This window comes from Schistocerca cancellata, chromosome 5 (genome assembly GCF_023864275.1).
Source record: "Schistocerca cancellata isolate TAMUIC-IGC-003103 chromosome 5, iqSchCanc2.1, whole genome shotgun sequence".
NCBI classification, from domain to species: Eukaryota; Metazoa; Arthropoda; class Insecta; order Orthoptera; family Acrididae; genus Schistocerca; species Schistocerca cancellata.
The window spans coordinates 645,015,436-645,032,710 of NC_064630.1; positions in this window are offsets into that span (position 1 = coordinate 645,015,436).

The following is a 17,275-nucleotide window of genomic DNA, read 5'->3' on the forward strand; positions in this document are numbered from 1 at the left end:
GCTCTGAAAAGCTAATCATTTGCATATCACAGCATCTTCTTCCTGTCTGTAGCACGTCATCTTCGTGGTGTATCAATTTTAATGGCCAGTAGTGTAGTTGAGGCTCGATAGTAGGTTAAGTGAGGACTCAACTTTCATGTTGAAGATCGGTGGGCGACTAACTTCGTAGAACTCGCAAGCAGCACCTCACACTCCAAAAGCGCGTGCAGACCGCCAGCGGCCCCGACCAGAGTACTCGGGACGCAGACTTCCTTACCGCTCCACGCCAACCGACCTACTCGCCCAGGCCTGGAAACGGTGAAAGGACCAAATATACGTCGCCAGATGAGACGCTAAACCGAACGTCGAACCAACGGTCGTCCCGCTCCAATCTCCCTCCGTCGAACAGTTCACGTGTGTCGCCAGCGGTCGGCGAACACTGACTGTCCGCGCCTCACCGGCGCTTCGTCCCCAACTTCACTGCTGTTGTGTCCCGACTGCACTGCTGGTCCGTCTCCAATTGACTGCGAGACACACGACGACCCGGAAATACTATCGGTCGCTCCAGAGATGGTACGGCAGTGCACTTATCGATACGCGCTGCTGCTGCCGCTCGTGGGCAAGTAAGGCAAGAAGTTAGTAAGGCCAGTAAATGGAATAAGAAAACGAGGAAGCAGTACCGTAATAGAAGGTTTCAAGCAATAAATGGCATGACCACTAGCCGTGCGCGGCTCAGTTATCTTCTATAATACTTGATCAAGTCCTATACATGTTATGTAGCTGTAGTCCTCTTAGAAGCTTTCAGACGCTACAAAAATAAAGAATATAGTTCCATTTGAAAAAATCTCAGCGTCGTAATTGGGCGACTGTAAGCGAGAAAAACTACTTGAGAACGTCAGCAAATTCGCCAAATGGTCCGCTAGAACCTGACTAAAACAGCACCTCGATTCATTTATGCATTGAAAATCTATTTGGGGGTGACCTAACTTAGCTGTCTCATCCTGTATGTACACGGTGTCTTAGGACGAATGTAGCTATGTAGCTGGAGTTCTCTTAGAAGCTTTCAGACCCTACGGATAATAAAGTATATAGATCCATTAGAAAAAAAAAACGAAGTCGGTGTCGTAATTGGACAACTATAAGCAAAAAAGTGTAGTAAACATACATACGTTAGAGCTATCAGCACTTGTTCGTTAGATGTGTTACATGGTAGCGAAGATGAACAAGTTCTATAGCTCTTAAGCTATGCACTTTAGAGCCCATATTTGTTGGATTTTTGTTTTGTTGTGGTGGACACTACAAAATCTCAAAATGTGGAAGGCAAAGATTTTGCAATAGAAGAAATTTGACAGTATCGAAGATGAATAAGTGCTCATAGCTCTTAATGTGTGCATTTTAGAACTTATGTTTACTTCACTTCTTTTATTTCGAATGCTCGTTCCTATCTCTGAATATTGATTATTCCTCCAGGTACACCCTGTACAGACATATTTTTTTAAATATCTGAGAGCGTATGTTCCAAGAAGAGTCGTGTGGCATGTGGTTTTCTCCCACATGTGTCACAAAATGCGCCCGACGGGAAAATTGGAAGAACTAGAGGTCAGATGAGGTTTTAATCGACATTCGTAATTCCCAAGAAAAATTTGCGGGTGGAACACAGACAGGTGTACGATAACGATACTAGGTGTACCCTCTGCGACGCACTGTAAGCTACTGTGCGCAGTATAGATGTACACTCCTGGAAATGGAAAAAAGAACACATTGACACCGGTGTGTCAGACCCACCATACTTGCTCCGGACACTGCGAGAGGGCTGTACAAGCAATGATCACACGCACGGCACAGCGGACACACCAGGAACCGCGGTGTTGGCCGTCGAATGGCGCTAGCTGCGCAGCATTTGTGCACCGCCGCCGTCAGTGTCAGCCAGTTTGCCGTGGCATACGGAGCTCCATCGCAGTCTTTAACACTGGTAGCATGCCGCGACAGCGTGGACGTGAACCGTATGTGCAGTTGACGGACTTTGAGCGAGGGCGTATAGTGGGCATGCGGGAGGCCGGGTGGACGTACCGCCGAATTGCTCAACACGTGGGGCGTGAGGTCTCCACAGTACATCGATGTTGTCGCCAGTGGTCGGCGGAAGGTGCACGTGCCCGTCGACCTGGGACCGGACCGCAGCGACGCACGGATGCACGCCAAGACCGTAGGATCCTACGCAGTGCCGTAGGAGACCGCACCGCCACTTCCCAGCAAATTAGGGACACTGTTGCTCCTGGGGTATCGGCGAGGACCATTCGCAACCGTCTCCATGAAGCTGGGCTACGGTCCCGCACACCGTTAGGCCGTCTTCCGCTCACGCCCCAACATCGTGCAGCCCGCCTCCAGTGGTGTCGCGACAGGCGTGAATGGAGGGACGAATGGAGACGTGTCATCTTCAGCGATGAGAGTCGCTTCTGCCTTGGTGCCAATGATGGTCGTATGCGTGTTTGGCGCCGTGCAGGTGAGCGCCACAATCAGGACTGCATACGACCGAGGCACACAGGGCCAACACCCGGCATCATGGTGTGGGGAGCGATCTCCTACACTGGCCGTACACCACTGGTGATCGTCGAGGGGACACTGAATAGTGCACGGTACATCCAAACCGTCATCGAACCCATCGTTCTACCATTCCTAGACCGGCAAGGGAACTTGCTGTTCCAACAGGACAATGCACGTCCGCATGTATCCCGTGCCACCCAACGTGCTCTAGAAGGTGTAAGTCAACTACCCTGGCCAGCAAGATCTCCGGATCTGTCCCCCATTGAGCATGTTTGGGACTGGATGAAGCGTCGTCTCACGCGGTCTGCACGTCCAGCACGAACGCTGGTCCAACTGAGGCGCCAGGTGGAAATGGCATGGCAAGCCGTTCCACAGGACTACATCCAGCATCTCTACGATCGTCTCCATGGGCGAATAGCAGCCTGCATTGCTGCGAAAGGTGGATATACACTGTACTAGTGCCGACATTGTGCATGCTCTGTTGCCTGTGTCTATGTGCCTGTGGTTCTGTCAGTGTGATCATGTGATGTATCTGACCCCAGGAATGTGTCAATAAAGTTTCCCCTTCCTGGGACAATGAATTTACGGTGTTCTTATTTCAATTTCCAGGAGTGTATATTAATTGGTGAGTGAGGGACATCACATACCTGTGTGTTGGCCATACATAGTCCCTCCATCAAGTAAATGATACAAGAAAATTATGTTGCTCAGGTTGAAATGTCTGTGACACTCTGGTGATGACTCAACGAGACCTGACGGAACGAACAACTCCTCATTCTGCATGTACACCTGCAAGATTACCCTGCATCTGACAATTAAGTACCTAGCAGCAGATTCATTGAACTGCCTTCAAGCTGTTTCGCTACAGATCTACTAAGGATCAGCTTGTGGCAAAAAGGAACGATTAAATCCTTACATGCGACCCCTGGTGTCACTTATTTTATTATCATTCCTTCCTACGTACGTTGGCACTAACAAATCATTTTCGCATTCGGAGGAGAAAGTTGCGATTGAATATTCAGGAGAAGATGCTGCCGCAACGAAATATGCTTTTGTTGTAATGACTGCCGCCCCAAATTCGCGGCACTTTCTCTCCTCTTTCGCTATAATTAAAACTAAGTTCCCTTTTTTGAAATTTTTCCACGTCATCCGTCAATCCTATTGATACCATCCCATATCATACAGGTGAACTCCAAAAGAGGGCGGACAAGAGTAGTGTAAGTAGTCTCTTTGGTAGACCTTTTGCATTTTTTAAGTGTTTTGCCAACAAATCGCAGTCTCTGGTTTGCTTTGCCCACAGTATTTTCTATGTGATCGTTCCAAATGAAGTTATTAGTGATTGTAATTCCTAACTATTTAATTGAATTCACAGGCTTTAGATTTGTGTGATTTGTCGTGTAACCGAATATTAGCGGATCCCTTTTGGTACTCATGTAGCTGACTTCACACTTGTCATTAGTTAGCGTCAATTGCCACTTCTCGCACCGTGCAGATATCTTACGTAAATCGTTTTGCTATTTGCTTTGGTCATCTGATGACTTTATAAGACGGTATATGACAGCATCATCTGCAAACAATCTAAGACGATTCCTTAGATTATCTCATAAATCGTTTATGGTGATCAGGAACAACAGAGGGCCTATAACACTTGCTTGGAGAATACCAGATATTACTTCTGTTTCACTGCATGACTTTCCATCAATTGCAACGAGCTGTGACCTTTCTGAGAGGAAAGCGCGAATGCAGTCGCACAACAGAGACGACACTGCATAGGCACGTAATTTACTCAGAAGTCGCTTGTGAGGAACAGTGTCAAAAGCCTTCTTAAGTCTAAAAATATGGAACTAATTTGACAAGCGTTGTTGATAGCACTCATTACTTCGTGAGAATAAAGAACAATGTTTTCTGCATTAATGTTTCCTGTTTGTAAATAAATCGTTTTGTTCGAGATGACTCATAATGTTTGAACACAGTATATGTTCCAAATTTTTTCTATAGCGATACTGGTCTGTAATTCAGCGGATTACTCCAATTTCCTTTCTTGGGTACTGGTGTGACTTGTGCAAGTTTCTATTTACGGATCTTTCGACGAGCGAGCTGCTGTATATGACTGATAAATAATGGGCTACTGTATCAGCGTACTCTGAAGGGAGCCTGACTGGTATGAAAACTGTACCGGAAGTCTTACCTTTATTATGTGATTTAAGGTGCATTGCTACACCGAGGATATCTGCTTGTACTACTCAAGCTGGCAGTTGTTTTTGATTCGAATTCTGAAATATTTACTTCGTGATCTTTGACAAACGAATTGAGGAAAAGTGTATTTAGTAAGTGTGCTTGATAGCACTGTCATCAGTAAAACACCATTGTTTTCGTTCAGTGAAGGTAGTGATCGCGCCTTGCCATTGGTGTACTTTACATATGACCAGAATCTCTTTGGGTTTTCTACAAGATTTCTAGAGAGAGTTTAGTTGTGGAAACTGTTAAAAGCATCTCTCACTGGAGTTCGCACTAAATTTCGAGCTTCTGTAGGACTTTACGAGTCATGTGGACATTGTTTTCTTTTAAGTTTGACCCGTTTTTTTCGTTGCATATGCAACAGTGCTCTGACTTGTTTTGTGTACCGTGGAGAATCAGTACCATCTCTTATTAATTTACGTGGTGTGAGTCTCTCAGTTGCCGTCGATACCATTTCATTGAACTTAAACTACATCTCTTGCTTCCCCTCTACCAATCATATCGAACGGTTATGACAATCGGCGATACAGAGCTCGTAGTTACGCCGTGTGCTACTCAGCGCGATGGCCTTTACTCCCGCGCCACCTCACCCGGCCGATAAAAACGCTTTCGCGGCGCCCCCGCATGTAATCATTTGCACGCACCCTGGGGACGCACTCGTTCCGAGACGGGCATACGTGCAAGGAATGGGGGGGGGGGGAGGGGGGGAAGGGCGGAAGGTGGGGCTTCCGCTGGCGGCTCAAAGCGCAGCTCGCGGCGCGGCCGAGGCGTTTGATCAGCTGGCCAATCTGGGGCCCGCGCCGGGGGGTCCCACGTGGCCGCGCCTTTGATCGCCGGATTAGCCGCCCGTCCGCCATGTGAGCGCCAGCTACCAGCTCCGTCATCCGCAGATCGCGCACCTCTTGAGCGCCCATCTCGGGCCAATTCCTCCGTCACTCGGCTGCTCTTCTGCGTCTGAACGTGGCAGTACACTTCCCTGTCACTTCATCAGTTTCGCAACATGTCGTCGCCCGATGCTTCTGCACAGCAGGAGGTTCCTCATCACTGGCGTCGGCAGAAGCTTAACCGAGAGGGAGATAGGGTCTAAAATTGTCACTTCACCATACAAGCGGAATCTGAACATCTATCCTACTCCAAGAAATAAGCGTGAATGCGAGGAATCCGATAAAACATCAAATCCCCGTAATCGCTGCGGCCGGAAATGGATCCTGCAAGAACGGGACCAACGACAACTGAAGAGAATCGTTCAACGTGGCAGAAGTGCAACCCTTCCGCAAATTGCTACAGGTTTCAATGCTGGGCCATCAACAAGTGTCAGGGTGTGAACAATTCAACGAAACATCATCGATATGGGCTTTCGGAGCCGAAGGTTCACTCGTCTACGCTTGATGACTGCGCGACGCAAATCTGTACGCCTCGCCTGTGCCCGTCAAAACCGACATCGGACTGTTGATGTCTGGAAACATGTTGCCTGGTCGGACGCATCTCGTTTCAAATCGAATCGAGCGGATGGAAGTGTACCGATATGGAGGCAACATCATGAATCCATGGACCCTGCATGTCAGCAGGGGACTATTCAAGCTAGTGGAGGCTCTGTAATGGCGTGGAGCGTGTGCAGTTGGAGTGATATGGGGTCACTGATACGTCTAGATACGACTGTGACAGGTGACAGGAACGTGATCATTCATGTCCGTTGTGCATTCCGACGGACTTGGGCAATTCCAGCAGGACCATGCGACACCACACACGTCCAGAATTGCTACAGAATGGCTCCAGGAACACTCTTCTGAGTTTAAACACTTCCGCTGGCCATCAGACTCCCCAGACATGAACAATATTGAGTATATCTGGGATGCCTTGCAAAGTGCTGTTCAGAAGAGATATCCACCCACTAGTACTCTTACGGGGGCCGGCCGGAGTGGCCGAGCGGTTAAAGGCGCTACAGTCTGGAACCGCACGTCCGCTACGGTCGCAGGTTCGAATCCTGCCTCGGGCATGGATGTGTGTGATGTCCTTAGGTTAGTTCGGTTTAAGTAGTTCTAAGTTCTAGGGGACTTATGACCACAGCAGTTGAGTCCCATAGTGCTCAGAGCCATTTTTGAACTCTTACGGGTTTAGAGCCCTGCAGGATTCATGGTGTTATTTCCCTCCAGCACTATTTCAGGCGTTAGCATAGTCCATGCTACGTCGTGTTGTGGCACTTCTGCGTGCTCGTGGGGGCTCTAACGATATTAGGCAAATGTAGCAATTTCTTTGGCTCTTCAGTGAATATCAAACTTATGATGTATCTAACAGTTGATAATTACCCACCCAGCACCGTTAAGAAAGATTACTTTGATACCTAAACGGCATGTTCCAGCCACATATGCATGCGGTGACGCCTAAGGTCTGAGGATGACACGGCGGTCGGTCAGTACCATTGGGCCCTCGAGGTCTATTTGGACGGTGTTATGTTATGTTAGTGTGAATCCGGATGTCACCTTTTTGATTCAACGGCCTTAAGGTTATATACTGAAATAACTAAGTCCAGGGTATCCAACGAGATAACGATGTATACACTGCCGGAAAAAAATTAGTACACTCTTTTACAGGTATCCAATTCACTCAAGATTTATTGTTGCAAAAGTACATGAAATGATTACATTTACAGACCAATAGCACAAGCGGTTCTGAGATACCAGGTTTCGGCCCACTTTGAAACACCCCTATTAGTGCGTGGTGTAGCCTCCACGGGCGGCAATACGAATGTTGACTCTGGCATCCAGTCGACCGTATAGATGGCGAACACGTCGTGGGATACGTTATTCCATGTCTGCTCGACCTGTTTACGTGATAAAAGATGTTGGTTGACGAGTCGCGCGAGTACTGTTCGCCACATCATATCCCACACCCGCTCGATTGGAGACATGTCCAGCGACTATACTGACCGAGGAAGTTGCTAAACGCCTTGCACAGCACGCTGAGTTTCACGGGCCGTGTGTGAGTGGGCATTATCCTGTTGGAACAACACATCGTCTTCCTGTTGCAAAGACAGCAAAGGAACGGGTATAAGAAAATTCTGCAAGTATACGGAGGGCTGGTTAGCGTCCTCTCAATAAACACAAATGGTGAACGAGAGTCTGGGGTGGAGCCAGTTTGTCTTGGACAAATTCTATCTATGTGACAGCGACCACCAGGTCTACGTTGTGCGCGCAAACGACAATCACTTGCGTGCAAGCATAATCTGCTCTCATCGCTGAAGACCAAGGCGCGCCATTCCAAGTGAGCCTATGACAGCACCAGTCGAGCCGTGGACGTCAATGCTGTGGCGTGAATGGAAGACAGGCTGGAGGTGTGCGTGCCCAGTCACACTTAGAATATGACGCTCCTGGCGGGCGTCTCTGCTGCCTGGACGTTCATAACTTCGTCTACTGTTGTGAGACTGTTCATATGATCACTGATACCAGCATCGTTGCACAACTAATGCCGCACATCCAGCCTGAGTGGCAGTTTTCCGAAAGGACCATCCGACCACTCGGAAGACCCTTCCAAACTCGCTCAGTTGGATGTAGGAAGCAGGATTGCATCTTCGTGGCGTGATTGCCTGTTTTCGTGAACATTTGCACCACACTGAGCCTTCTGGTTGTGAGCATTCCCTGTTAAAGTATAGGCACGGTGGCGCTCTGGTAGCTATGTCAGTATCCTTTCTGTTGGCGGACAATGTTAAAACCATTATCAGTACATCTGCCGTCCCCCAGGTGGCATATGCCATCGTCGGATCAAAATCGATGCCGTCTTTCGAGGTGTACAATTTTTTTTCCGGCAGTATGGTTACTAGAATACACTCACAAAAAAGTTGTTCATATTCCAGTGATGTTAGGTTTACACTAAATATTTAAAATCCGAGCTGTAAAAAAGAACAGTTGAGAAAATTATGTTGAATATCAAGAAAAATAACCAACAAAAAATTCCACATTAATGCTCCTTGAAGTGACGAAATTGAGAGAAACTTTAAAAGCGCTTATTCAATTCTCATAACACATTAATTACATACGGAATTCCACACATGACTTTTTAATGAAATTTTTGAATTGCTCTTATGATTTATGTTTCTTTAAAGGGTGGACTGACATTCTATTACTAAAGTTCAGCATAATGGGTATTGCGAACTACATACAATGATGGGAAACAACTCAGCACCACGAAGGAGTTGTGCGACATAAATAAAAGTTAGTAGTCGTGTTTCAACATCTGAAATTTCATGTCTATTCAAATTTCCGCGCCAGACGCGTAAGAGTGACGCTAGTAGTGTCACTGTGAGAATGCAAATCAAGTTTGCCTTAAATGCACACTGTCGTGAGCGTTAGTTATCTTTGTGATTGGACGTGGTGAACTGATGTTTGTCAAGAGTACCTTTAAGGTAACACAGTGTGTGACGTCCTCAGGTTAGTTAGGTTTAAGTAGTTCTAGGGGACTGATGACCTCAGAAATTAAGCCCCATAGTGCTCAGAGCCATTTGAACCATTTTTTAAGGCGACACAGACGCCCTTATTAACACCCCACTGAGTTTGAACGAGGTCGTATAATAGGGCTACAAGGTGCTGAATGTTCATTCTGCAATACTGTGGAAAGACGTGCCACTGTGTATTATTACTTGTAGACGTGGTCATGCAAATGTACAGGCGCAAGAAGACCGGGCTCTGGACGACCATCTGGCACCACCGAGAGGGAAGACCATCAAGTCCGGCGTATGGCATATGCAGCAGCAATTTGAGCAGCAGTTCGCGCCACAGTGAGACAACAGATTGTTACAAATACACTCCTGGGAATGGAAAAAGGAACACATTGACACCGGTGTGTCAGACCCACCATACTTGCTCCGGACACTGCGAGAGGGCTGTACAAGCAATGATGACACGCACGGCACAGCGGACACACCAGGAACCGCGGTGTTGGCCGTCGAATGGCGCTAGCTGCGCAGCATTTGTGCACCGCCGCCGTCAGTGTCAGCCAGTTTGCCGTGGCATACGGAGCTCCATCGCAGTCTTTAACACTGGTAGCATGCCGCGACAGCGTGGACGTGAACCGTATGTGCAGTTGACGGACTTTGAGCGAGGGCGTATAGTGGGCATGCGGGAGGCCGGGTGGACGTACCGCCGAATTGCTCAACACGTGGGGCGTGAGGTCTCCACAGTACATCGATGTTGTCGCCAGTGGTCGGCGGAAGGTGCACGTGCCCGTCGACCTGGGACCGGACCGCAGCGACGCACGGATGCACGCCAAGACCGTAGGATCCTACGCAGTGCCGTAGGGGACCGCACCGCCACTTCCCAGCAAATTAGGGACACTGTTGCTCCTGGGGTATCGGCGAGGGCCATTCGCAACCGTCTCCATGAAGCTGGGCTACGGTCCCGCACACCGTTAGGCCGTCTTCCGCTCACGCCCCAACATCGTGCAGCCCGCCTCCAGTGGTGTCGCGACAGGCGTGAATGGAGGGACGAATGGAGACGTGTCGTCTTCAGCGATGAGTGTCGCTTCTGCCTTGGTGCCAATGATGGTCGTATGCGTGTTTGGCGCCGTGCAGGTGAGCGCCACAATCAGGACTGCATACGACCGAGGCACTCAGGGCCAACACCCGGCATCATGGTGTGGGGAGCGATCTCCTACACTGGCCGTACACCACTGGTGATCGTCGAGGGGACACTGAATAGTGCACGGTACATCCAAACCGTCATCGAACCCATCGTTCTACCATTCCTAGACCGGCAAGGGAACTTGCTGTTCCAACAGGACAATGCGCGTCCGCATGTATCCCGTGCCACCCAACGTGCTCTAGAAGGTGTAAGTCAACTACCCTGGCCAGCAAGATCTCCGGATCTGTCCCCCATTGAGCATGTTTGGGACTGGATGAAGCGTCGTCTCAGGCGGTCTGCACGTCCAGCACGAACGCTGGTCCAACTGAGGCGCCAGTTGGAAATGGCATGGCAAGCCGTTCCACAGGACTACATCCAGCATCTCTACGATCGTCTCCATGGGAGAATAGCAGCCTGCATTGCTGCGAAAGGTGGATATACACTGTACTAGTGCCGACATTGTGCATGGTCTGTTGCCTGTGTCTATGTGCCTGTGGTTCTGTCAGTGTGATCATGTGATGTATCTGACCCCAGGAATGTGTCAATAAAGTTTCCCCTTCCTGGGACAATGAATTCACGGTGTTCTTATTTCAATTTCCAGGAGTGTATAAACTAACCCCACTCACCATTTCAGAATAGTGATGAACACTACAGTAGCTGTAGTGTCTTCAAACAAGCAGCTAAATCTCGAAAAGTGGTGGGTGTCCTGTTTAGAGTTACAGAAATATTTATTTCGACTTCTCCATTTCATCATTTTGGAGTGTAAAATCAGATATTATAGCTGATATAGGTTTCTCACAAAAGAGTGTGAAGTGTCTCAGGGGGGTGTCACAAGTGTGCAGTGGTCTTTTTAGAGTCAGTGTTCGAGTGTGGCAAAATATGTCGAAAAATTGATGCAAACTACTGTGCAGCGATCTTTTTTAAAAGTGTGTTTAGATACATATTCAATTGGGTTAAGTAAGTGCCGAAGGAGCCCGTGCTCAAAGACAAGGGAAGACTGTGGTATTTCCCACAAAAGCGCGCGAAGTGTCTCAGGGACGATTTCACAAGCGTATCGCGATCTTTTTTTTAGAGCCTGTTTTCAAGTGCGGTGGTGGCATTCCTCGGAACAAAACGTGTAATTACATCGAAAATTGTTTAAATATTCTTGCGTCATTTGCAAAGCTCTCTCATTTTCTTTGTGCACTGTTATTTTTAACTCCTGTGACATCTTCAATTTATGTATGTGCCAGTATTCTGCAACACCAGATGTAATAGCTCCTGGAGCAGTTCGTGTTCAATGACAAAGGGTATCCTTGCGTTGGGGATGGGAAAGAGGAAGGTTGCGGGTATTTCCAATGCGACAGGAAGTATGTGGCCACCCATACGGCTACAGTGTGTCGGTGCCATAAGACGGCGTTTGTCGCTGGGGGCAGGGAGCATGCGCACTGGAGTGAATGTCTTGCCTCTTGCGCTTTGGAAGACTGACTGGACTTTTATCAAATCATCTACAGTTCCAGCACACACATTTATCAGCATGACTTGCGAAGTGCAACTTACCCCCATCCTGCTGCATCTTTATTATCTCATAAAGCGTATTTGTCTTCAAAATATCATTGTTTTCCAAATATTATGCTGGTGGCTATCGACACAGCCCTGAGCTGGAAGATTACAGCTAATACACCCATTACACTTCTCCTCCAGCACAGACATCTCATCCATTGAACAAAGCAAATAATTACGTCCGTCCTCCCAGTCCAGCAGCTAGACACAGACTGAGCAAATCTCCCACTATTTTCCCCCAGACCGCCATCTTGTATTATGTCATGGGACGGTAGAAGGGGATGGCCGACACTGCTCTCTGATGGTGATGCTGTGAACTAGACCAGTTGTACTCTGAATCTCACAGTGAACACACTGTATGGAGCTACGGTCTATGACAATTCTAATTTCTTTAAAGGCAGTACCACAATTAGACTGTTTTTTTTATTTACAGTGTTACATTTACACTTACACAATCATGATTTCGGCTTCAAAGTGCCATTATCAAGTGTTTTAAGTGTTATAAATTGCCTAAGATGGCATACGACAGATACAGATGATGCAATTTGATTTGCTTTCTTAAGGTGCATGAAAGGTCTTCTGGGTCAGCTTTATTGTGCCCTTCCTGTATAAATTCATAATTCCAGTACAAGATCTGATACATCCAGCACTTCGCTGTAATCCTAGAACGCACCAGTAACATGAGTGCAATCCAGGACCACGGTTTACTCAAGACGAGCTTATATCTTGAGGTGTAAATATCAAAGCAGCTCCTCTCTATCAAATCCCAGCTGTCTTCATTCTCTGCAACAGCGAATCAATACTTTTACCACATTATAGACGTGCGCAGCTTTCCTGATGTCTACCTCTTTCTTTTCTGCGTAATAAGCTAGCTTTATTCTATTATTTCTGCACCTTTCCCTGAAACAGCGTACTTCTTCTGTAGATATTGCTTCTGTACTGTTACTGTGGTGTCACCGTAAGGCACCACACTTTCTAGTGTAGGCTTCAAATCGGCCGCGGTCCGTCAGCACACATCGGAGCCGCGAGTCGCCACTGTCGACGCTAGCAGACCGAGCGCAGCCACTCGGCTGGTCTTTCGAGACAAGCTAGCGCACTGGCCAGTTCCACAGCCGACTTTAATAGGAATGGTTCACTTGTTATAGCTTCAGAGATCTCATTTGCAGAGACGCTAGTTAGCGTAGCCTTCAGCTAAGTCAGTAGCTATGACCTAGCCAGGTGCCACATACAGTATATGCATTGACAATTGATCTATATGCGTGAAGCAATCAGAATTGCAAATAAGTATTCGCGGTTCAGTATTCAGGGTGTTACAAAAAGGTACGGCCAAACTTTCAGGAAACATTCCTCTCACACAAATAAAGAAAAGATGTTATGTGGACGTGTGTCCGGAAACGCTAAATTTTCATGTTAGAGCTCATTTTAGTTTCGTCCACCTACGCTCAATGGAGCACGTTATCATGATTTCATACTGGATACTCTGTGCTGCTAGAACATGTGCCTTTACAAGTACGACACAAAATGTGGTTCATGCGCGATGCAGCTCCTGCACATTTCATTCGGAGTGTTCGTACGCTTCTCAACAACAGATTCGGTGACCGATGGATTGGCCTCCACGCTCTCCTGACCTCAACCCTCTTGACTTTCATTTATGGGGGCGTTTGAAAGCTCTTGTCTACGCAACCCCGGTACCAAATTTAGAGACTCTTCGTGCTCCTATTGTGGACGGCTCTGATACAATACGCCATTCTCCAGGGCTGCATCAGCGCATCAGGGATTCCATGCGACGGAGGGTGGATGCATGTATCCTCGCTAACAGATGACATTTGGAACATTTCCTGTAACAAAGTGTTTGAAGTCACGCTGGTACGTTCTGTTGCTGTGTGTTTCCATTCCATGATTAATGTGTTTTGAAGAGAAGTAATAAAATGAGCTCTAACATGGAAAGTAAGCGTTTCCGGACACATGTCCACATAACATATTTTCTTTCTTTGTGTGTGAGGAATGTTTCCTGAAAGTTTGGCCGTACCTTTTTGTAACACCCTGTATAACTGCACTTGTAAATATTATTGTACAAAGATCGACGTTCACCGCTGATGCTGAATTAAAGCTAAGTATTTAATTGTATTCCTGTCTACTGACTTTCTAATCACCGAAGATGTTTCAGATACATCCCGTCAAGTATAGTTCATTTATCCTCACGTCAGCCTACGTGATCAGCGCATGCATTTAATGGCCACACCCAAGGGCGTACCCAGGATCTGAACCAGGGGGGGGGGGGGGGGGGGGGGGCTGGTCATTCTAGTCTCAGGAAACAAGGACTCGAGACAACATTGAGCACTTCTTATTAAATAAAACAGTAAACCAGTGAAAAACTGCTTTTAATAAACATTTTAAATACAAGAATGCACTTGTACAATCTGAGAAAACATGCAGCATTTCTTATTAAATAAAACAGTAAACTAGTAAAAAACTGCCAATGTCTTCTAGGGGGGCGGGGGGGGGGGGGCAGCTGCCCCCTCCCCCTGCCCCTCGCTGGGTACGCCCATGGCCACACCTCGTGATCAGACTAAGAGTCAAACTGCGTGACTCATGGAAAAAGGTCACCCTTTTTCCATGAGGCCCATAGTTCCGCCCAATACATAACAGTTACAACACATTTTCGTTTGTACTGGGTAGACAAAAAGAAAAAAGCCAGAAAATATTTCGTACACCTTAAGACAGGCATCCAAACTTACATCATCTGCATTTAGGCCAGAACATGTATGATGGGTACCCTATATTAAGGGGCATGAACTATTTTCCGGACCAGTTTTATTTCGCCCATCCCGTACGTCATTGTTCCTAGTCCACAGGAACATTGTGTAATTAAAAAAAATACTGAACTCAACAGGACTGACAATACTGCGGTACCACATATTCACTATTACAACTGTTATATATGAGGCGGAACTATGGGCTTCATGGAAAAAGGGGTGACCAGGTTGAGTCACTCAATTTGACTCTCAGTCTGATCACGAGGTGTGACCATTAACTGCACGCGTTGATCACGTAGGCTGACGTGAGGATCCATGAACTATACTTGACGGGATGAATCTGGAATATCTTAGGTGATTAGAATGTTAGTGGTCAGGAATACAATTAAATACTTAGCTTTAATTCAGCATCAGCGGTGAATGTCGATCTTGACTTTGTACAACAATATTTACAAGTGCAGTTGTAGACTGAACTGCCAATACTTCTTTCCAATTCTGATTGCTTCACGCATATAGATCAATTGTCAATGCATAAACTGTATGTGGCGCCTGGCTAGGTCGTAGCTACTGACTTAGCTGAAGGCTATGCTAACTAGCGTCTCTGCAAATGAGATTTCTGAAGCTATAACAAGTGAACCATTCCTATTAAAGTCGGCTGTACAACTGGGCAGTGCGCTAGCTTGTCTCGTAAGACCAGCCGAGTGGCGGCGCTGGAACTGCTAGCGTCGACAGTGGCGACTCGCGGGTCCGATGTGTACTGACGGACCGCGACCGATTTGAAGCCTACAACCTAGCCAGTGTAGTGTCTTGCGGTGACACCACAACAACTGCTAATATTACTGTTATTGTGTCATCTCCATCGAGCCACTCATTTCATTTAAGTTCATTTAACTCCTTCCAAAAACTCTTATCAGTTTCCCTTCGCTGGAACAATTGCATGAAATCAGTGTCGTGAGGCAGCTGTTTACCATTGGCATTCGCCATCTGATCAGATGGAAAGCCACTTAACGGTAAACTGCACAAGGAGAGAGCGGGAATTCAGAGCAGAGTAGGTGGCGACTAGTGGTCAGAAGTTGCGCACCTGGCTGGAACCGCACTGCCGGGTGTAACCGCGGCAGTAGTTCGGTAAGACGCCGCCGGCGCGCCGGAGCGCTGCCTGAGTGGCGGGCGCACTACTTGCTGGAGATGCGCGTCGCACGCTAAGAGGATTACACTGCTCGCCACGCCACTTTGCAGGCGCACAGTTCGCCCGTCTTGTCGGCAGCCGCCATCCTGAGTGGCGAGCGACTACTTGGCGCCAGTCTCAGCAGCAGAGGGCTCAGGTTCCATTCCTGTTCCGGGTGCCTCTCTTTTTTCAGTCTTCGTCCAAATTCGTCAGTACTGTCCGAAGAACACACACGTGGGGAACCAAGAACGGCTTTCCCTATCTCATTCGCTAATGTGGTAAGGCGCTCCGAAATCATCCGCGCTGCTGAATGATTTTGATTGCTAGAGCAAGAGCCCATCCTTTGCTTTTATCTTCTTGCAGAAATAGTAAACAACCAATCAGTTCCAAACTGGGAGGTTTATAAAAACCTCTTTACCATGGTTTCAACACTTATAAAAACGTCTTTGTCAGAAGGAAATATTTACAACCTAAAAAAGTTAACAGTGAAATATATATATCAATAGCAATAGAAAAAAATTATTCAGTCTTGTTGTCTCATAACTTGATCTTACCACAATGACCTTTTTGAGATGGTAAATTTTTATTTATTGACATTTTATTAATGTTAAAGACACACATAGCTACATATGATCTCATTTGTAAGCCATAATTTTAATTTGAACGTTTTGATCAAACTTAGCGTGATAAAGTTTCAGTCACTATCACGCGCCCTCCTTGCACATTCTACTAGTGCCCTCACTTGCCGGAAGCTTTCCTTACCCAAAGTGATGCGTACGTGACGCTAATGCACTAACTGTACATTGATGAGGAAATACTAAATGACAAACACTATGTTTATTATGAAGGTGATATTTAATTTTGATTGACGTCTTGGCGCTGCTAGAAAATGTCATCAAGTAAGACATATATATATATATATATATATATATATATATATATATATATATATATATATATATATATATATAAGTTAAAATATACTGCAAAAGGGTCAGTCAAATATGAAATATCACCTCCATAATAATTAAAACACACAACGCATATAACAGTTTTTCGCTATTACCTTGTTTAGGTTGTCAAAATTTCGTTCTGCAGAAGACATCTTTATAATCGTTGAAACCATGATAACGAGGGTTTAACAAACTTTCCATTTTCCAACTGGTTGGATGTTCACTATTTCTACAAGAAGATTTCATCCTGCGGTTGCTGCTCCAGCCATGTACAAACTTTTAAAATCTTCGCTTTTATTATGGCTTGAACTCTGCTGGGCCCACTTGAGTTGGCCAAAAGTCTGTCGTGGAATAGCAGCTCATTCTTCTTCAAAAGCTGAAACCGGGGAGTGTAATGGTGTTGGGCACTGGGATAAGGAGCGAAGTTCTAACTTATCCCAAAGGTGTTCCACTGGGTTTAGGTCGGGACTCTGAGGAGGCCAATCCATT